This window comes from Miniopterus natalensis, chromosome 4, assembly GCF_054644295.1.
Source record: "Miniopterus natalensis isolate mMinNat1 chromosome 4, mMinNat1.hap1, whole genome shotgun sequence".
Taxonomy (NCBI): domain Eukaryota; kingdom Metazoa; phylum Chordata; class Mammalia; order Chiroptera; family Miniopteridae; genus Miniopterus; species Miniopterus natalensis.
In genome coordinates, this window is record NC_142084.1 from 77,874,396 (window position 1) to 77,897,755 (window position 23,360).

Genomic DNA, 23,360 nt, shown 5'->3' on the forward strand with positions numbered 1-23,360 from the left:
TGTTGCGGAGAAGGCCCACGCACAGCCTCAGGCCTCAGAGGCCGCCTCCCGCACCTCGAGTCGAGGGACCTGCCCCAACTCGCAGGCCAGGCCGGCCCAGTTCGTGGTGCGTGGGACCGAGGCCCGCGCAGAAGCCAACTGCAAAGCTGAGGGCCTTAAGGGCCATTCTGGAGGCTGGGAGGTGTGCCGGGCAGCCGGGCGAAGTCTCCAGTTTGGAGTCATACTAGAGGATTTTAACACCCCATTGACATCAATGGATAGATCTTCCAGACAGAAAGTCAACAAGGAAATGGCAGGCTTAAATGACACACTATTTAATTGATATTTACAGAGAATTCCACCACAAAACAGGAGAATATACATTCTTTTCAAATGCACATGAAACATTTTCTAGGATAGACCACATGTTAGGTAACAAAACAAGTCTCAATAAATCTAAGAAGATTGAAAAAAACATCTGCAGTTGGGTGGGGTGCAGGGGTCAGGCAGTGTGGAAGGTGGCGCTGCCCCGGGTTAGGCTGAACCACGTAGACTGAGCGGAGGGCAACAGGGGAAAGTGCTAGACGCCCTCTTGGTGACAGGAACTGAAAGTTACCCCAGATCGGCAGCATGCAGGGACATGAAGCCTGCGCGAGCTGTAAATGAAGGACAACCCTGGATCAGGCAGTCTTCTCTGCACACCTGTGGCTCACCTCACATTCATGGTCCAGCTGTCATCAGTGGAAGGGAACAAGGTTCCAGAGCCGCTGGCCAACCCGTGTCATCTGGGCAAGTAGCTTCACCTTTGGACAATAAGCCTCTCCCTGAAGCAGATCCCACGGAGGTGGGGCAAGTCTTGGTTTTCTGGGCTGTAGGGTCCCAAGGCAAGTTGCTTCACATCACTGATATTTCATTTCTACACGTAGGAAGGGGTGGGGGTGTGGGAATAGAGGCCTCAGATGCAAGTGTGGAAGAAACTGTCCCTCCAATCCAGCTTCAGATCTTGCATTTACTGCACCTCCCCCCCACTATCTCCCTCAGGCCTCAGTCCTCTCCAAAGATCCCCCCACCTCCACCTCTGCCCCACACTCCTTGTGCAATCATTCTCTCCCCCTCCTGCCAAGAGCTCCTTTGCACATGAGAAAAGGAAAACAAAATAATTTTTCTCAGTTGTTGCCACTAGTCACTGTCTTGTATCACATGCCTTGCACCTGAGTCTGCTCAGAACAGGGCAGTCATTTGTATGAATAGTAACAGAGAGACTCCCCCTGGAATGGGAACAAGTGGCAGATCCTTGGTGAAGTGCAAGGAGAGGCCCTCCAAAGAGGATGGGGTGGGCCAGGGCCAGTGCACGATTTCAGGTGGGACATACTGCATGGGCAAAAGTAGGGAGGCTGGAGGAAGGGGACAGCTGTGCCTGAAGAGATGCAGGCTAGACTGTCTACAGTTGGGCTGCTGCTTGGTTTCTGCATGCTCTTCTTTTCCTGTTCCCCCATTCTCCTTCCAAGAGCATGCTTCCTGGAGGAGGAGGTGACTTCAGGGAAATGAGTGGGTAGGGATTAAGCTGAGTCAGGGTCTGGAAGTGAAGGAGGAGAGGACAGTAGGGTGGGGCCAGCAACTAAAGCCCTCAAAGGCTCTCTCTGGAGAGGCCCAATCAGATTTAAAATGAGACACAGTCAGACTTAAAATGAGTGAGCAGTGGGAGCAGCTGGGGCCTGATCTGGAGGTTGCAGACAGGAGTGAAAGGAGGGGCTTCAGAGGGATTTAAAGGTAAAATTGTCAGAGTCAGGGGGAAATCGGGGAAAGCCAGGGCCTGGTTAGTGGGAATGGGGAGATGGAGTTGTTTCTAAGCTGGCCAATTCGGTGTGGGGTGTCTGGGGAGTGGACCAGAGCAAAGCCCAGAGCTCAGACCTGAGGGTTGAGAAGGAGCTCCTTGCCCCCTTCCTCTCCTCCAGGACTTCACGGGGCAAGGAGTAAGCTGGAGGAGGCCGATAAGCCTGGATTCAGGTAACTCCCGGAGGATATCCTTGATCCCTACTGCTCCCCTCCAGCCAGTCCACTGGTCCCAGCCATATTGGCCTGTTTCAGACCCTGGGGCCATCAAGCCAGGCCTGGAAGCTGCACCCTGGACCCTGAACCCTGTGATAGGCAGAAAATAGCTATCTGGTGATATCCACACGTCCTAACCCCTGGAACCTGACTATGTGACTATATATGGCACAAGGGATTTTACAGATCTGATTAAGTTAAGGATCTGGAGACTATAGTTCCTATGTGGTATATTACATTCCTATGACTATTTTGTAACTACCAGTATGTATTCCTTAATCTCTTCACCTTTTTCACCCAGCTCCCCACCCACCTGGCAACCATCAAAATGCTCTCTGTATCTATGAGTTTGTTTCTGTTTCAGTTGTTTATTTTGTTCTTTAGATTTTGAGGGCAAGAATCTTGATTGGCAAAGCCTGGGCCATGCAGGACAGTAAGACTACTGGGAGAGAAGACACCTGGCACTAGAGTATAAGTCACTTAACTGGATACTGCAGGGCCCAGAGAGGCAGTGACAGACAGGCAGACATCCAAGACTTTAGTCCCCAACCCTCCAGAACAGGGGAGCATCAGCCCTGGAGACCACCAGAGGGGGCTAGGTCCAAAGTGGTGGTAACTTGGACACTGAGTCAACATGGGGAGTGTCTGACAGGGGGAGTGCAAGCAGGGCTCTGAATGGGGGGCTCGGATTCTGTATGAGTCTCCTATGACTGCAGTAACAATCATCACACTATTATCTGATCATTTTGGAGATCAGAGATCCAACATGGGCCTCACTGAGCTAAAATCAAGGTGTCTGCAGGGCTGTGGTCCTTCTGGAAGCTCTAGGGGAGAATGTTTCTGTCTGTATGTCTGTGTTTCTTTGTGTGTTTGTTGGTCTGTCTCTCACGAGCATGACAAGAGTCCAATCTTGTCTTCATCAGGCCCAGAAATAGGGCCAGTGTCCAGACATTTGGTGCCATTGGTTCAGTCCATGTCTCTGTCCTGATGCAGCTAGCTTAGTCTGTTCCCAACTGTGCTCAGGCCCATGCAGTCTGCCAAGGGCCCCAGGAGGCTGCGAGGGCCACATGGCTGCTACGGAGAAAACACATGAACAAGTGGGGTGAGCATGTGTTACTGGGGGGGGGGGGGAGGAGAGAGAGAGTGAGAAAGAGAGAGAGAGAGAGAGGGAGGGAGAGAACTCTTTGTTAGCTGGGATATTATCTGGGGCTTGGGAAGGACCAGACACTTCTTAACTAATCAATCAGCTTCCCAAGGTTCATGGGCTTCTGATGGGTCTACCCCCTAACCAGTCTATTTCCTAGATCTTCCAGGATTCTGTGTCCCTGATCCAATCCAGTTCTTTTCCTAGGCTAGACAGACCTCTGTGGTCACCCTCTTGAGCCCTATTTATTGCATATACTTCATAGGAGCACCTCTCCCTTTACATCATCATTTTGGCTTCGACTGCACATAGGCTTACCTCCCCCCATGGTCAGGGATGGGTGAGGGGGTGGACTAGTTGTATCCTGGGGAGATTGAAAAGCTGGTCCTTCCTCCCTACATAGGGGCGTGTGTTCATGAATGCTGTGACCTCCTAGTGAAGCAGGCTTATGCTCCCTAGTTTATCAGGCTTAATAATACCTGCTTCCCTTTGCTTCCTTCCTTTATCAATATCTGGCTAGCGATGCCAACTCCATGACATTCCCTCCTGGGTTACACGTATATCCAGTTTTCCAGGTAGGAGCTAGATCATAGATACCAAGGGCCTGTACCTGTTTAATTGTTCTTTTTGCTTCCTCAAAAGCCTGCTAATAAGGGACTGGATAAGGGACACAGAACCATGGAAGATCTAGGAAATAGGTTAGTTAGATTGGACCCATCAGAAGCCCATGAAAGCTTGGGAAGCTGATTGGTTAGCTAAGAAGTGCCTGGTCCTTCCCAAGCCCCAGATAATATCCCAGCTAACAAAGAGCTCTGTCTCTCTGTCTCCCTCCTTCCCTCCCAGTAAGACATGCTCACCCCACTTGTTCATGTGTTCTCTCTGTAGCAGCCATGTCACCCCTAGCAGCCTCCTGGGGCCGTTGGCAGACTGCATGGGCCTAAGCACAGCACCAGCTGGGAACAGGCTGAGCTAGCTGGATCAGGACAGAGACATGGACTGAACCAATGGCACCAAATGTCTGGACACTGGCCCTATTTCTGGGCCTGATGAAGACAAGATTGGACTTTTTCCATGGCAGGATGGATGGACATGAGACATTGGGAACCCAGGGGCAGCATTCTATTTCCACCCTAATGAATCTTTCCACTAAACCTCATTCTCACACACATGAGTCTCCGAAATGCTTTTCTCTCGACTCTGTGAAAGGACTACACTTCCACTGGCAACAATGGTGTCTCTGGAAATGACAGAGGAGGCTCCACACCCCAATAGGGTTTAGGTTCCAGGTATGGAAAAAGGTTGAAGTAAGATACAGCCTGATAGAGAAACAGCTCTATGCCACCTACCAAGACCTGCAAGCGACAGAACCTATAACTGGAAGCTCTGCTGTAACAGTGCAGACCGCCTGTCCCTGCACTATGTGTCTCACACTCTGAAGTCTGGTGCAGCACAGACACAAACTATAACAAAAGAGCATTTCCGTACAGCAGAGACACATCCATTAACATTCCCCTCTTAGCCAGGAATTGCAGACGTTGTTAGGGCCAATCACTTTTGTGTCAGAAGAAGATGTTGAAAAGACCCTCAAGGAAGATCCTATTGACCCTTTGGCAGTGAAAGCAGGCGCGGTTCTAGTACCACCTGAAGCCTGGTATACTGATGGCTGGTGCAAAGGACAGCCCCTTAAATGGCAAGCCACTGTGTATCAACCCCTCCTGGGAGCCATTCGGATGGAGGTTGGGGAAGGATGCAGTGGCCAATGGGCTGAATTGAGGGCTGTATGGCTGGTAATTGTGCATTAACCAAGTCCAATATTTATCTGTATGGATAGTTGGGCTGATTTTAAACGCCTGACCTTATGATTAGAGCAATGGCGTACTCAGGACTAGACTATCCACAACACAGTCTTGTGGGGACAAACCATGTAGGCAGACATATGGACAGTTGTACAAATGAAGGAGGGGACCCTATATCATATCTCAGGACATCAACTTGTTACAATGTCCAGGGAATGATGAGTGAATACACTGTCTTACATTCAATGGCTGGAAAAGGTCTTAGCAGAAAACCTGGCTACAGGGCTACACAGGAAACTGAAACATGCAGGGCAGAAAACCTTATGGGCAACAGCTAAAGCTGGGGCCTCCCACTGAAAATGACTGGCATTGTTAAAGCTTGTCAACAGTGTTCTCTATGTGTGGAGTGGCACCTGTATCCCTTGCTGGCAACAACAAGACAGATAAAGAAAGGACAAGATCCCCTGAGCAGGTGGCAGGTAGACTATCTAGGCCCTCTACCGCTGTTGGAGGGAGCTCGGTATGCGCTAACATGTGTAGATACTCCAAAGGGCTTGATGCATTTCCCAGTAAGAGAGCAGACCAATGGGCCTCCATAGGGGACTTAAAGAAACGACTGGCTATGTATGGTACTTCACATGCTACTGGAAGTGACCAAGGGATTCATTTTACAGGACATTATGTGCAAGACTGGGCTGAGAGCCACAGCATTGAACGGCAACTTTCACCACCCTTATAATCCAACGGGAGCTAGGCTGACGGAACGTGATAATGGACTGTTGAAAAACGCCTTGAGCCTTGGGCAGTGTGGCTCAGTTGGTTGAGTGCCATCCTACGCATCAAGAGCTCTCCAGTTCAATTCCTGGTCAGGGTGCGTGCCCAGGTTGTGGGCTGGAGCCCTGGTAGAGGGCACTCAGGAGGTAGCCGTTCGATGTTTCTCTCTCTCCCTCTCCTTTCCTCTCTCTCTAAAACAACAACAAGAACAACAACAAAGAAAAAGAAAAATTCCTTGAAAACCAAGGGAGGGGCCTTACAAGGATGAACCACTAATGTACTACTAACCGTGATTGAAAAGTCCCAACCAGATCCACCTGCAGCATTCCAGATGCTACAGCAGACATGGGTGTCCCCACTGAGAGTGCAAGTTGGAACAATGGATTGTTGCCAGCACCCCAGGATATATACCTTGGAGGTAATGTATTAACCTGGCCGTGGGAAACTCAAACAGGTACCTGCTGGTGCTCTCTCTTAGCCCCATGGAGGGAGGATCTTGCCCAGGGCTTGCTTATACAACCTACCATAATTGGTAAATGGCCATTTACTATTCAAGTAAATAACCCTAGGAAACTTATTTGAGTAGGTACCTTAATTATTTCCATCTGGCAGATTAGTACTCTTCCTCTCACAGCTAGAATTCTAGGCCCCCTGGATGTCACTGGTCAAAAGGTATGGTATAGGAAACCAGGGACGCCACTTGAACAAGCCACTGTTCTCACAGGATAGAGCAACAGCCTTTGTACTATCCACCGGTGCTGCTTTGCCTCTGCTGTAGCCTACTAAACATTTGTCCTGTGCTCCTTGGTTCAGTGCAGGCTAACAGCTTTGCGAGACGGGCTGAAGAAGTGGCCCTCTGGTCCAATGTTTTGAACTGTTGAGCGTGTTTGGAGATGCCCCTCTCTGCTACTGCTGGGCTGCTTTGGAAAACAAATCCAGTTAACCTAACGGAATGATCCTACCTCAACATGGTTTGGAAAATTGTCTTGGGGCTGGTGATCAACTTTATATACTCTGATATTGATATGTATAAGTCTGTTATTCTTTTGCTGTGTGTTATATTGTTGCTGTGGTATATGGATACAATGTCTCACCCATCTTCCTCTCTCCCCAGAATATATGCAGAAGATGTAATGGGCAGATTGTACGGGAGTGGAGAAGGAAGGTACCCATGTTGGGGTGGAGTGTGTGATATGTGAGAGCATGGGCCCCGTCCCAAGCTCCAACTCCCCCTCCCAATCTGTGGGAATATTATGAAGGCCATCTGAAAGTGCACTGTGGGACCTTGGGAGGCTGACCAGCTCCTCATTCAAGGAGGGATCAAGCCCTGCCAAGCGTGGCTCAGTGGTTGGACATCAACCTCTGATCAAGGAGATCGTGGCTTGAGTCCCAGTCAGGGCACATGCCTGGGCTCGATCCCCAGTAGAGGGCGTGCAGGAGGCCGCTGATGAATGGCTCTCATCATTGATGTTTCTCTCTCTCCCCCTCTCCCTTCCTCTTTCTGAAATCATGATATATATATAGATATATAGATATAGATATAGATGATAGATATAGATATAGATATAGTGATAGATATAGATATATAGATATAGATATAGATATAGATATATATAGATTTTTTTAAAGGAAGGACCAAAAAGAAACTGTTTCTGGATGTGAGCCTGGGTTGTAAACATTATTACCCTGTTTGCTTTGTTTTCTGTACTCTACATAATTCTGTAGTGAGAAAGTCTGTGTTGCGGAGACTTCACTGGCAGGTGGCCCTCAGTGTGCACATAAATCCTAATAATCTCATGTCTTTCACAGCCAGTCCTCTGGAGTTATTTTTTTGGAATCGGCAAGAAATACAGCCTAATCTCAGTTCTTGAACATTTCCTATCTCGAACAATTTGCTCCTCAACCCAAAACCCTTTCATGCTGATACTTGTATGATAAGTCACGTGTCTCTCAGGCGACAAAGTAGAGAATATGTGAGTATAAGTCAGTTTACCGTTAAACCTCACATTGTTAATATTTCAGGAAATTGTGCTGTGAATATTTTTGTGTTTTTTTGCTTTTGATGCTGCTTATTATTAAATTTTCATTTTTTATTCTATTTCATTTCCCTTTTGTTAAATTTTCATTTATGTCTTTTTTGTTTTTAAAGTGTTTATTTATAAATTAAACGGTACATTAGACATGAACTGTGTATAAGAAATGTTAAAACAGGGAATCTTTGAGGGCCTGGAATGGATTAATTCAATTTACATTATTTCTAACAGGAAAAAGTGATTCGGTTTTTGAACAACTTTCTGGAATGAATTAAGTTCAAGAACAAAGGTTCCACTGTACACCAAGTCCTTCTTGGATCTTGGCTCTTTGCCTAACAGGGTGAAGCTGAGCATTTTCTCACTCTTTAAAAAAAGATGGATCTCTATTCTTTAACTAGAAAATTTTTTTTAGCTGTCAGACTTGTATTCTTTTTTTTTTAAATGTCTTTATTGATTTGAGAGAGAGGAAGGGGAGAGAGAGAGAGAGAGAGAAACATCAATGATGAGAGTCATTGATCAGCTGCCTCCTGCACGCCCCTCACTGGGGATTGAGCCTGTAACCCGGGCATGTGTCCTGACTGGGAATTGAACCATGATCTCCTGGATCATAGGTTGATGCTCAACCTCTGAGCCATGCTGGCTGGACTAGTTGTCAGACTTTTAAAAATTTATTTATAGAGATTCTTTTTTTCTTCTATTGCTTTTCAGAGAGAGAGTAAAAGGGGGAGAGAGAGGGGGAGAAAGAGAAACATCGATGTGAGAGAGACACATCAACTGGTTGCCTCCTGTATAGCACTGAAACTAGGGCCGGGGATCAAGCCTGCAACTGAGCCACGTGCCTTTGACTGGAATAGAACCTGAGACCTGCAGTCTGATGCTCTAACCACTGAGAAAACCAGCCAGGGTTAAAGGCTCTTAAAAAACCCCCACAAAATTAGCCTTAGCCAGTTTGGCTCAGTGGTTAGACCGTCGGCCCATGGACTGAAGGGTCCCAGGTTCACTTCTGGCCAAGGGCACATATCTCAGTTGCAGGCTTGATCCCTGGCTCTGGTTGGGGTGCGTGTGGGAGGCAACCAATCGATGTGTCTCTCTCAGATCGATGTTTCTCTCTCTAACTCTCTCTCCCTTCCACTTTCTCTGAAAAAGCAATGGGAAAAATATCCTCAAGTGAGGATAAAAAACACCCCCCCCAAAAAAAAAACAACACCTATGGTAAAATATACATAGAAGTTCTTTTTAAAAAAAATTGATTTTGGAGGAAGGGGGGAGGGAGAGAGAGAGAGAGAGAAACATCAATGTAAGAGAGAAACATCGATTACTTGCCTCCCATATGCATCTCACCTGGGGTTGAGCCCACAACGTGGTGTGTGCCCTGACTGGGAATGGAAACTGACCCTTAGGTGCACAGATGAAGCTCTAACCAACTGAGCCACACCGGCTAGGGCTCAAATTGTTATTTTAAAAGGCCCCCATGTGGGTTTTTTTGCTAGTCCTTTTATGATTTTATTTTGCACATGTGAAACTTTGATCTGTCAGAAATTTATACTGAGGTCAGTTGTGAGCTATGGATTCAGCTCTTCTAGTTGTCCCAGCAGCATTCACTGCATCCATCTTTTCAATGTGCAGTTTGGGGAAGATCACTAAGGATGTCATCGCTGCAAGGAGAGTAGTTCTGAGGTGTGGAGAGAAATTAGGGTTTCACAACATGGAAACTGCTTACTACTACACTGATGATTTAGGAAAACAATCCTCCAACTTTTGTACAGTGCCAACTGCATCCCTGGAATGTGATTAAAAAAAATTTTTTTTTGATCAGCTGTTCTCTGGTTGTGGAATGTTGTAAGTATTCCACAAAAACAATGTTGACACAGTGAAAGTTGATTGCAAAATGATAGGACAAGTCTTGCAACTTGGTGGGATTTTATGTGGTGGAAGAAAGTAGCTGTGGAGAGGAAACAAAAATGCCTATGAGTTGTTGATGAAGGAAGACTTGGTGGTCAGTCCAAGGAATAGTTTGTCATGGAGACAGTGGCCACTGGTGAAGGAAGGATGTGCTGCTCCAGGAGGAGTGACCAGAACATCAAGTGAGTCAGACCATGGCATGTGTATGGTTTCCTGAGGGACCAGAGCCAAGTATCACAAATTGGGTGGCTGAACAACAAAAATTTATTCTCCTACAGTTCTAGAGTTCAAAGTTCAAAATCAAGGAATCAGCAGGTCCATGCTCCCTCCAAAGGCTCTAGAGAAGAATCTTTCCTGCCTCTTTCTAGCTTCTGCTGCTGTTGCTGGCACTTCTTGGCATTCTTTGGCTTGTAAGACACATCACTCCGATTTCTAGGTCTATATCCATATGGCTGTCTTCAATCTCTGTGTGTCCAAATTTCTCTTATAAGGTCACCAGTCACTTGGTTAGGGCCCATTCTATTCCAGGACGACCTCATTTTAACTTGATTACATCTGCAAAGACCCTACAGTAAAGTCCTCACTTAATGCAGCAAGTTCTATGACTTTAAGCAAAATGACATATAACAAAATTAATTTTATCAAAGGCTAATTGATATAAACAAGAGTTCACTTCTCATCAATGTTATAACAAAACGACTGACAACTTTATTGGAGGACCTACTGCATTTCCAAATATGATCACATTTCCAGATACTGGGGGTCAGGATTTTAATATATCTTTTTTGGGGGACATAATTCAATACAAAATACCCTCTAAGCATTTTTTGTTTTGTTTTCTTTATGTGTGCACATATTTTCTCCACCCCACCCCCCCAATTGACTGTGTGGTGTCAGAACCCTATTGAAATATTGCATGTGAATTATTGAATATAAATTTGGGGGGACAAAAATGCCCCCTCTGAAAAAATCCCCAGTGAATTAATTTCTTTTTTTGTTTCAAGAATTAACCTGTAGTTTCAGCTATAGCCCTCATCTTGTTCATTATGAAGCAGAATGAATTCTTTGTCATAATTTGGATACAATTTTTGAAAGATACAGTTCCTTCCAATGAACCCTTTCATTTCCTCCTCTGGGATTTTGGTGCCTGTGTTTTGGAGGGGCTTTTCTCTAGGACCAGTGATCCAAAGGTCATGAGGAAGCCCCTTTGTCATTCCATGTCAGTGCTGTGGGTGAGTGATGGGGGTTGTAAAGGACAGAATGTTCAGGATGTGGTTATGAGGTAGGAATGTCCCTCAAGGATGGAATGTCCCTCAGCTGAAGGGGCAGGTGAGCAGGGATGGAAGTGCCAGGGGAGACAGGGTTCCATTGAAACAGAAAGCCCAGTGTGACCTGAGGGGGCAGCCTGAAGGAGACTGTCCACTCAGGCCTGTGGGATCCAGGCTCAGACTTCATGAACCCACTATCAGGTTTTTCTAGAGAGTATCATGCTCTGATTTGCAATCCAAAGGGTCATGGGGCCACATTGTGGAAGGTGGCTGTAGGGAACAGAAAGACAGGAGCCTTGTTTCCACAATGAGGGCACTTGGAGGCTGGAACGACCAGGAGAAAGGGAGGAGAGGGAGGTCTCATGGGCAGAAATGGACTGTGTACCCAGCACGATGTCCCTCTGGCTGGGCTGCCAAGTGGGCAGCACAGGGCAACAGCAGATTTGGAGGGAAGGTGCTAGGCTGGATGGGAGAGGCCCAGGTGTCCCTCTGGTGGAGGTGGCGGGAACGGTACCAGGTGTCTGACCAGTGGGGTCAGACCAGACCCGGTCCAGCAACCTAGGTACTTGGGTTCTGGCTAAGAAAGAATTCAGAGCCAAGACCCAAACTACAAGAGAACATTTGTTTGTTAAATCACAGAAGTAGAAAAAGTACTTCGTAGAAGAAATGAGCTGAGGAAACAAGTTATAGAGGTAAAGGGAAGGCTCTTGGAGCTTGGGAGCGAGGAAGCTAATGGTAATGCACCTGGGGGATGGTGAGGGAAACAGAGAGGGGAGAGGCAGGGGTGTGCTCTCAGGAGGGAGAGTGCACTGGGTCATCGTGCTAAGGATTTTAAGGGGTTTTAAGCTCGGAGATCTTAGGGGAGGTCCCAAGGGAAGATCTTATTATAATATTCAGCAGCTTTCCAGGTGTGTCCTACTTATTGACTGATCAGCACCAGGGCAGGGGTATCATTGTCCAATGTAGCTGGTCCCTAGTCAGCTGTGGGTGGTTTTGTTGCTCTTCTGGGCTTGGAGCTGAAATACAACTGAGGCCTAGATGTTACCTCTAGGGAGGAAAGGTCAGGGGGTCCAAACCGCATGACCAGTGATATGCTAGGGGAGGAAAGGCCACTCTGGGGGTGAGGTCCCACCCTACAATTGTCCTTTGCTAGGCACCTGAGGCTTTCCACCCTGATGACCTTCTGTACCTGGCCCATCCTTGTTCTGCTCATGTCTGTCTAACTGCCTGCCTCACCTGGAAGGCATGAGCTGGAAGCCCAGCGTGTCTGTTTGAGCTGGAGATGCAGCGCCCGTGGATGACAGCCTCTGTGGTGAGGGCAAGAGGACAGAGTATGGGGAGAGGCCAGGCCCAACTGCAAGGGGGACATCTGGCTGGGGCTTGACCCCTCTTCCCCCTCATGCTAGCTGCATGGGCCACCCTCAGCATCCAGGCAGAGGAGGCTGCAGGACAGACGAGGCTGAAGGACTGTAGTCGAAGGATCAATTCAGACCTTGAACTTGGACTCCAGACCATCCTGGGGCAGGAGCTGCATGGAGACAATCAGAAAGGAGGAGCAGGGAGGGGGAAACAGCGTTTATTGCATCTACTGACCATTTACCAAACACAGGGCATATCCCTAGCCTCTTGCCTAGGAAAAACAACAACAGTTGACAATTGTCACAGGGTGCTCATGTGCCAGACACTATTTTAAATAAACTCATCTGATCCTTCGACAGTCCTGTGAGGTGTGTGTTCTTATGGAAACTGGACAATGAATGGGTCGGGTCCGGGCTGCCTGTCACTACTTGAGCCAATTAATCAGAGACAGGGTTGAATCGTTTACGAGCATTTATTCCAATAATGCCGGCAGTGTGGGAGAGCAGTGGGTCATCCATGAAAATCTGCTCTACGCTCACCTCTCATAAACCAGCTACTTATATTGGGTAGAAGGACAAAGATTACATGTACAAGTAGGAATTACAGGCATGGGGAAGTAGGCAAGGTATAATGCTAACGGGTTATAGGCAATGCCAGCTGGGGGTTGCAAAGGGTGTTTGTGCCTCCAGGACTCCATTTTTCCAGGAACAAGGTTGTCAGTCTTTCCATGATGAAAGGCAGTTCTCAGAAAAGGAGAATGGACCGAATTCTGAGGTTAACTCCCATGCTCAGGGAGGGGGGCAGCCAGGTTAGAACGTGCTTTCTCTAATCAGAAGAGAACAATCACGGTTAAAAGAGCATGATTAATATTTCTTATAACTACAGCTAGTCCCCACTATTTTACTTCTGCCCCTAACATTATCTTTCTTTTGCAGGTGAGGAACCAGGCACACAGAGAGGTTAGAGCACTATCCCAGGGTGACACAGCCTGTGAATGGCTGAGCTGAGAGTGAAACCCCTGGGCTGTGTTTCTGCTCTACTGGAAGTGAGTCAGTGGCAGTTGGACAGACGGAGCCCATGGTCTGGGCAAAGCTTGGCTCTGAATAAAGGCCTGTCCCTGGGGTTATGAGCTGGAGGTAGGGCCAGCCTAACCCCACCTCCCTGGGACCACCTTCCCCATCACTTCCCCTTTAGCATAGCTGCAGGCTGGGGCAGGTGGGGGTGGGGAGAGTTCTCTGAAAATGGGGAGATGAGAGGAGGTAGGCAGGGCTGGATAGGCAGAGTTGGGGGAGGGGCCTGGGGATGTGGAGCTGGGGGATGCAGGCAGGGCCTGCCAGGAAAGCAGAGGGGCAGTGTTCAAGCTCAGGACCTTTGGGGTCTGCCTTGTCCTTCCCCACTGGGGGAGGGGGCAGTCTTTGGGGTGAGGCTTGGGGTTTCTCAGTTCTTTGCAGCCCAGGAGTCCCCCCTCTGGGGTAGCTCAGAAGATGGGGGGGGGGGGTCCTGAAGGAAAGGACCTAGAGTGAGTGGCTAAACTTTTGCATATTACTCAATGCTTTCTCTTGTATTTTGCAAAAGTGTGTGTGTGTGTATGTGTGTGTGTGTTGACTAGAAGAAAATCAGCTATGGTCCCAAAGCCTCCTGTTCTGCGGTCTGAGCAGGGGCAGAAGGAAGGTGGGAGGGTGAGGTTTCCAGAGCAGGGGCACTGGAGCTGAACCTAGAAGGGCAAAGGTGTGTCAGGGCAGTCAGTCAAAGAGGACAGCAGGTGCAAAGGCCTGGAGGTTTGCAGCAGCATGTCCTGGGATGAAGGTTAACTTAGTGGTGCAAGGAGCAGACAAGGTAGGTAGAGATGAAACTGCAAAAGAAGCAGGGTTGGCACCAAAAAAGTCCTTAAAGACTTGGATCTGATCTTGGAGGCAATAGGGAGCCATGGAAGGTTTTAAAGCAGGAAGGGACACAGTCTTATTTTTGTGCCCTAGCTGCTATTTGGAGGACAGGCAGGGGAGAGGTGGGGGTAGTTGCTCAGTGCAGAGTTGGTCAGGCCTGAACAGGGCAGAGGGGTGGAGGGAAGGGGGAGGGTTTTTAACTTGAGCTTTTTATTCAGATATAGCACACAAAGAGAAAAATGTACAAGTCACAGCTGTACAGCACAGTTTTCACAGTATGAACATGCTTGTGTAGCCAGCACCCAGATCAATGACATACCATCACCAGCCCCTAGAAGTCCTTACTGTGCCTCCTTTCCTTCGTTCCCATCCGTGGTAACCTCTAACTTGACTTTGAACAGCGTAGAGTTGTGGTAGGCAGTTAGATAGACATGAGCAGAGCAAGGACAATGGGCCAATTACCGAAGGTCACCAGGGTGGACCGTCCTGGAAACCCAGGAATGAAAAGGAACTGGTAGAGCAGATATTGGAAATATTCAAAACCTTGCCCCTGAGACACTCCCTCTCCACCCTAGAATGGCAGGTATTGGAGATAAGTATTGTTATTCAGGACCTTGCCCTAAGACCCCCTCTCCACCCTAGAATGCCTCTGGTCATGCAGGTCAGATTCTCCTGATCTTTTCTCCCCTGGCACGTGGTTAATCAAGCAGTAGCCCCCACCCTTAGAGAACAAGGGGGCTGGAGGAAGCCCCATCTAACCTCCATACAAAGATAGACTATGACCAAACAGGCTCTGATAGGTCAGTTTAAAGAAGAAATCAGTTAACCCCCTTCCCCCCAGGGGTTAAAAGGAGCCCTAGCCGACTCCCCAGAGCAACTCTTTGAGCTGCCTGCTCGAAATTTCTCTCTGAGTGTACTCTCTGCTTTCTCAGTAAATCTCTAGAGTTGGAGTCTTGGCTCTGAATTCTTTCCTTGGCCAAAACTCAAATACCTGAGCTGAACCCAGTCCCTCCTGACTTCCAGTCAGACAACTGGTGCTGCTCTTGCCACCTGCAACATAATCGCTTTGTCATTTGGACTTTATTCAAATGGAAGCAGATAGGATATTCTCTTTTACGTCTGGCTTCTTTTGCACAGCATTAGGTTGGTGAGTTTTACCCAGATTGTTCTAGGTTGTTGTAGTCTGTGTTCATTGTCATTGTTGTATAGCAGGACCCCTCAACCATTAATTACATTTGGGGCTGAATAATTCTTTGTGTGTCTGTCCTATGCATCCTAAGATGTTGAGTAGTATCCATGGCCTCTCCCTACCCATGAGATGAAAGTAGCACACCCCTCCACATTGTGACAACCACAAATGTCCCCTTAGGGGTAAAAAAATCACCCCTGGTTGAGAATCACTGCTATAAAATATTCAATTTTGTAATGTCACTGCACTTACGGACCCATCTTTTTGTTGGGTATTTAAATTATTTCCAGTTTGGGGGTATTACAAGCAGAGGTGTTATGAACATTCTTGTGGGTTTTTTGATGAACACAAATGTGCATTTCCTTTTAGTTTATTCCTGGGAGTCATAGTGTTGGTGTTTGTTCAACTTTATGAATACTACCAAATAGTTTTCCAAAGTAGTGTGCCATTTTATACTTCTACCAGCAACATAAAAGTGTGACTTGGTATTGTGAGCCATGCTAGTAGGTGTAGAGTGTCATGGCATTTTAGTTTTGTGTTTCCCTAATGAGTCATGATATCAAGCATTTTCATTTAACGGCCATCTGGAGATCACTTTTTGTGAAGAGCCCATTTTTTACTTTGGGGTTTCTGCCTTTTTCTTTTTGATTTGTAGGAGCTCTTTATATATGCTGGATACAAGTTCTTTGCTAGATATTTCTATGGCAGACATTTTGGAAGAAATTTTGGGAGGCATTCAGGAGGTAAGGTCAGCAGACCTAGGTGACTGACTGGAGGAGGGAGAGGGAGGTCTGGAGAATGATTCCCCAGGCTAAGTGTCAGGGTGACTGATGGGGCCTTGGTGGGATCATGGGAGGAGCTGCAGATGAGATAGGTGTTGGTGGATCTGAGGAGTCACTAGAATTTGTCCTGGGGTGCCAAGGACAAAGTGGGGCTCATAGGCAAGGGCCCCTGGGTGGGCTACAGACCCCCAAAATTGTTGGCAAGACATGAAGCTTTGTGTACGTGTATTCCTGAGCCTCCACGGCTTACTGCAGGTCCAGACATGACACCCCTTAATTCAGAGCACAAAACCCAACAGGGTCCTGTGGACTAGCTGAGGATCTGGCAACAGAATTTTCTTTTTTGCATTACATTTTTTAAAAAGTATATCAGCCCTGACCTGTTTTGCTCAGTGGTTAGAGCATCAGCCTGCAGACCAAAGGTTGCAGGTTCCATTTCCCGACAAGGGCACGTGCCTGGGTTGCAGGCTCCATCCCCAGCCCTGGTCAGGGTGCATGCGGGAGGCAACCAATGGATGTGTCTCTCTCACATTGATATTTCTCTCTCTCTCTCTCTCTCTCTCTCCCCCCCCCCCCTCCCTTCCACTCTCTCTAAAAAAATCAATGGAGAAAATATCCTCGTGTGAGGATTAACAAAAAAAAAGCTTATCATAAAGTAAAACTGACATTTTTCCTTTGTCATGTAGCTCTGTGAATTTGAACACATGCACTGATTTATGTAACCATGACAATAAGGATATAGAACAGTTTCATTACCCCCCAAAACTCCCTCACACTACACCTTTATAATCTCACCCTCGCTCTCCCTCCCCTGGCAACTCTGTCCTCTGTCACCCCCATCTAGTCTTTCTGAGACTGTCCTATAAGTAGCATCACACGGTGTGTAGCCTCTTGAAACCGGCTTCTTTCATTCAGCGTAACGGCAACAGGATTCTGCTTTTTCAATAGACTCTCTCTTAGAGCAGTTGCAGGCTCACAGCAAAGTTGAGCAGGAGGTACAGAGGCTCCCAGACGCCCCCTGCCCTACCCAGCACAGCCTCCCCACCATCCACATCCCCGCCGAGTGGACCACCCTGTCCCCCCCCATCTTTAATAAAAACCTTCCACCCAGACCCCATCAGCATTTGCTACCGTCGATGACCCTACATTGATACCTTGTGATTGAAGCACGAAAGTTAGAACAGGGAACGAAGGCCTCAAGCTCTGCCCCTGCCTTTTCTGTTTTGGCTGGAACATCACAGGCAGGGCCTTGGCTGACCACCTGCTCCCCCGCTTCCCCCCCCAATTTCTTGTAACTGGGAAGACAAAAAACTTTATCTAGAGGAACGACAAGGATAAGCGGAGTGGGGGGGGTCACCCACCAGCCCACCAGTATCAGGAGCAGAGGCCCACCCTATCCCCCCTGCCTATCTTTAATAAAAACCTTCCACCCAGACCCCATCAGCGTGTCTCGTTCTCCAAGGTCCCCCTCTCTCACTTCTCAAGTGCGGGCTATCGCTGTAATAAATTTACTGCGCTTTGCTAAATCTTTCTGTCACGTTCTTGAATTCCTTCTTGTTCCATGACAAGGACGTGGTTCGGGTTGAGGCCTCCCTTGGCCTCCCAGGGTGCTGCCTGACATCACGATCACCCCAAGTTCATAGTTTACATTGGGGTTCACCCTGATATTGTATATTCTATAGGTTTGGACAAATGTATTATGACATGCATCCATCATTACAGGATCACACAGAGTATTTTCACAGCCCTAAAAATCCTCTGTGCTCACCTATCCATTCCTCCCCCTTCCAGCCCCTGGCACCACTGATCCTTTCATTGTCTCAACAGTTTCACTTTTTCTAGAATGTCATAGCGTTGGAATCATGGAGTTTGTAGCCTTTTCAGACTCGCTTCTCTCACTTAGTAACATACATTTAAGCTTCCTCTGTGTCTTTTTCATGGCTGACAGCTCATTTCTTTTCCACAATGAACAATATCCCACTGCCTGGATGTACACAGTTTGTTAATCCATTCACCTGCTGAAGGACATCTTGGTTGCTTTGGCAATTATGAGTAAAGCTGCTATAAACACCCATATGCAGGTTTTTATGTGGACATAGATTTCAACTCATTTGGGTAAATACAAGGAACATGGGTGCTGGATCGTACGGTAAGAGTAAGCTTAATTTTGTAAGTAACCGCCAAACTATCTTCCAAAGTGGCTGCACCATTTTGCACTCCCGCCAGCAAAGAAGGAGTGTTTCTGTTGCTCACAGGCAACAGGATTTTAGTAATAGCTAATTTTATTAGAGAGCTTTATTGTATATAAAATAATTTTATGTACATTATTTCTTTTGGGGGGCAGAAAAGGATCCTCCTTTTATTTATTTTTTCCAGCTTTATTGTGATATAATTGACATAGAACATTTTGTGTGATTGTATGAGTTTAAGGTTTACAAGGTGTTGATGGATTTGATACACGGATATACTGAAATTGATGACTGCAGTAGAGCTGGCTAACACTTTACATCCTTACTGAAATTTCCTTTTTTTGGTGAGAACATGAAGATCTACTCTCTTCAAATCTAGCAGCTTCAAATCTATAACAGTATTATTAACTATAATCACCATATTGTACATTAGATCCCTAGAATTTATCCATAATTTAAAATTTCTAATTTATTTTTTTTAATTAAATGTCTTGGGGTAGCATTGGTTAATAACATTATATAAATTTCAGGTGTACATTATAATATGACATCTGTGGAGTCTATTGCGAGCTTACCACCTGAAGTCTAGTCTCCTTCTGTCACCACATCTTCAACTTCCTTTACTTTCTTCACCATTCCCTAGGCAGCAGGATTTTTAATCACAGAGAAATCTAGGGAAAAAATTGGGTTCTATCTGTATGTAGCTTTTTCTTAAAACGTTATATGAAAACACTTTCCATACTGTTGAAAAAAATCTTTTCATGTCATTAATAAAATCTCCATTTTGTTAAAAATGCCCTTCAGGCTTTGTGCTAACTGAATATTAAGATAATGCTACCATGAGTATTGTCATGTGTATATATTTGTCTACTCATATTTCTTCAGGATGAATTCTCAGAAGTGGAAATACTAGCTTGTAAAAGATAAACAATTTTATGATTCTTGGCATATGGTGCCAAATGCTCTCTAGAAGGCTGCAATTTACACTGAAAGCAGGAAGCAGAAGCAAAATTTTATAATTTTTAAAAAGTTACTATTAAAATAGACAAAAGACATCTCATTTTAAATTAGCAATTAGTATCTTTGAATAGTTGTGAGGTTGAACGTCTTTCCTGGATGGATCAGCACTATTGGTCTGCTTTTTTCATCTGGATATTTGTGACTTTTCCATTCACGGGTTTTTCTATCTCTTGGTTGCAATATTCATATAAGTCAATTCATATAAGCTCTTTAAGTTTTAAAGAGAGACAACCCAGTACATTTCTTTCCCATTTCTCCCACTGCTCTTAAGCTTAGAAAGAGCTTTGAAATCTCAGAAAAGTTGAAATCCATTTCCTTCTATTTCCTTCTAGTCGCATCGAAGCGTATAGTTTGATTTTTAGATATTTAACTCTTCAGATCACCTTGTATTCGTTAGCTATTGCTGAATAACAAGTTACCTCCAAATTCAGTTGCTGAAAACTACAGCCTGTGGGTCAAATGCAATCCACTGCCCGTTTTTACAAACTTCTATTGGGACACATGCCCATTTGTTTACAAGTTGCATTTGCACCACAAACAGCAAGTCAAGCTGTTGAAGCAAAGACTGTATGGCCTGTGAGCATAAAATATTTACTATCTAGTCCTTTACAGAATATATTTGCCAATCCCTTTAAATGACCAAGGCAGAAGTTGCAATGCCGTTTATGACCTAGCCTTGGAAGTCACATACTGTCTGTCCTACAGAAGTCCACTAGTTACACAGGTCACCCCCCCTCTGACTTCATATAGGAGGGGACTTGAATACCAGGAGATGAGGATTGCAGGGATCATCTTGGAGGCTGACTGCCACCTCTGAAATTTGTTTGCAGGTATTTTTGCAAAGATGCTTAGCTGCCTGCCTTACATTCATTTTCCCTCTTCATTACTAAAAACACTGATTTTGTCTGGAGCAGCAATATACTCCATTTAAAACACAAATGTCCCTGGATTCCCTTGTAGTTAGAAGTGGCCACGTGACCCTTTTGTGACTAATGAGATATAAGCGATGGTAGGACTTCTGAAAGCTATTGTTTTCCTGATTAGAAGGAAAAACTCTGCCTCCCTGCCCTTTTAAAAAAAACAAACAAAAAACATAATCCTTCCTCGTTCTTGCTGCCTGGAACATGATCACAATGCCTGGAAGCACAGCAGCCATCTTGAGACCATGAGGACAAAAGCCAAATGCCTAAGAAAGGTGATGCAAAAAGTTGGAATGACCCTAGGTCCCAGCAGGCAGCATGGAGCCTCTGCACCAGGCTCTTTATTTCCAGATTTAACATTATATGAGCAATAGCAAAACTTCGCCCTCCCTGTTTCAGTCACTGTTTAGATACCTTTTTTTCGTAAATAGCCAAATCCCAAACTGTTCTAATGTAGTATGAGGAAAGCATCTTTTTCTTCTCCTAAGTAGTTAACTGTCTTATCACCATTTGCTGATCAGTGATACCACCTTCATTATGCAAAAATCACACGCACGTGCACACACGTGACTTTCGGGTCCACAAATACTGTATCAAATCTCATTGCCACAGCAATGTTGTTTTATTTATTTTTATTTTTTTAAATCCTCACCGAGGATATTTTTCCATTGCTTTTCAGAGAGAGTAGAAGGGTGAGAGAGAGAGAGAAACATCGATGTGAGAGAGACACACCGACTGGCTGCCTCCCACGGGTGCCCTGACCAGGGCCAGGGATCAAGCCTGCAACTGAGGTACGTGCCCTTGGCTGGAATCAAACCTGGGACCCTTCAGACCATGGGCTGATGCTCTAACCACTGAGCCAAACTGGCCAAGGCGAACAATGTTTTAATTATTCTAACTCCATGGTGTGCTCTCACGTCCAGTAAGACCTCCTTTCTCCTCTTCAGTTTACCTCAATTATCTTCACCTCTTTATTTTTCTCTGGAACTTGTGAGTCGATTTGCTAACCCCCCACCTGGCTCCCACAGTATCTTCAGTCAGAGGCTGGTATTTAAGGACAACGTCTCATGTTGTTTGGTTTAGGTCAGCTGTTGACTTTTATCCCCGCTTTTATTTTCTAAACTATTTACGGGGTCCACCCTGGATGGTGCTGGATCCCAACCTAAGGGTCTTGTTTAACTTATACAATCTTTGCTGGAAGTAGGTACTATGATTTCCCCCATTCTACAGACGAGGTCACTGAGGCTCAGAAGGGCTCTCTAAGTTGTCCAAGGTCATGAAGTTAAAAAAAAGGCTAGAGATGTGATTCAAACTTAAACACCCAATTGCAACAACCATTCTAATTCCTACACAATCCTGCCTCCTCTTTGTCATGTCAGTACACCAGAAAGTCACTCTTCTCACCTAGACTCCCCTCAAGGGGTGCCAAACGGCCTCAGCCAGTCCCTGGGGGTGCTAAACTCTCAGAGGGAGGTGCTTTATGCCTCCCTGCCCCCCCCCCTTGTGTCTCTGGCTTCCCAGAGGGAATCTAAGGCAGATCAGGCAATGGCCAACACTCCCAGACAACCCCGGGAAGGAATTTAGAATTTTACTGGGCAGAGAAAAAGTTCAGGACCCACCAAGCAATCACCTGTTAAATGGGGGTGCAATTGCCAGGGCTCCACCCCTGCAGAGACCCCAGTGGAAGACGGCTTCACCCAAGTCCAAAATCCCACTTCCCATGCCCTATAACCACTAACATGTCTGCAGTCCCCTCAGCTGTCTGACCCTTTTTCCCTCATACCAGCTTTGCCCAAGGCTCTGAACAGGAGCTGGTAAGACCATTCATTTAGTGCATCGAGAGATAATAATTGAGCAGCTACTGTGTGCTGGTATTGAATGGTATTGGTATTGACAAGCAGTGAATGGCATTGACAAGCCCTCCACCCTGGAGTTGGCAGTCCAGATGGCAGCAATGGCTCTCCTCTCTCTGAGCATCGCAGAGGTCTATGGGCTCCCCATTTCCCTGGAACTTTTTTCCAATAGTGTGTATGGCAGAAGATAATCTGCCACCACCATCCTCTCAGTTTCGCTGAGTCCAAATCATTTCACTTATTGATCCATCAGTGGGGACCCCCCTGAGGGTGTGGCAGTTGGCAGATCTGTCGGCTGACTGCCCCAGGTCCAGTGTCCCAGGTCAGTGGGTACTCCAACAGCCCAGAGCCTGACATCATCTAGATCTCGGTCACCTGAGTGGCTCCGCAGGGGTGACTCATCATTTAGGCACTGTGTCCAGGGCCCATGATACTTTTAGAGGCCCATAAAGATGTTTTCAATTTAATTTCTTTTAACATCAGAAGAAAAAAGTGAATAAAAATTAATGAATATGTAATCGTGAATCCAGCCTGGATTATGTTAACTTTTATATCCATGCAATGTGAAATATAATTACTACTTTGGTTTAAATGGAGGAGGGGGCTCATGAAAGCAAAGTGCAGAGGGTCTGCCGAGGCAGCCCTGGTGTTCTCCTCCCAGGAAAACCCCAGTCCCACCTGTCACCCCCACCCTGTGAGAGAGATTGCGTCTCATCCTGCTCCTGCTCAAAACCCTCCTGCGGCTGCCCAGCATGATAAAAACAAAACAAAACTGCAATTCGTGTGACCACAGCCAACAAGGCCCCATCACCTCCCTGCTACTCGCTCCTTGCTCTCTCTACTCCAACTTCACTGGCCTTCCTGCTGTTCATTCCTGCCTCAGCGCCTTTGCACTTACTGTTTCTGCTGCCTGGAACGCTGTTTCCTAATTTTCATCATAGCTGACTCCTTCTTGTCCTTCAGGTCTCAGCTCAGATGTCATCTCCAAGAAGCCCTCTTTGATGCCCACAACTGAAGCAGCCCCCTTCAGTCACATGGCTCCACTTTTGTATCTCCACATCACTGGTTGAAATTCTTCTGTTTGTTTACTGTCTCTCCTGGTTCTGGTTCTCTATTGCTGTGTAATGTCACCCCCCAAAACTTATTATTTTTCACAGTTTGGGGGATTTACTGGGCTCAGACGAGTGGGTCTTGCTCATGTTTCTCACGTGGTGGAAGTC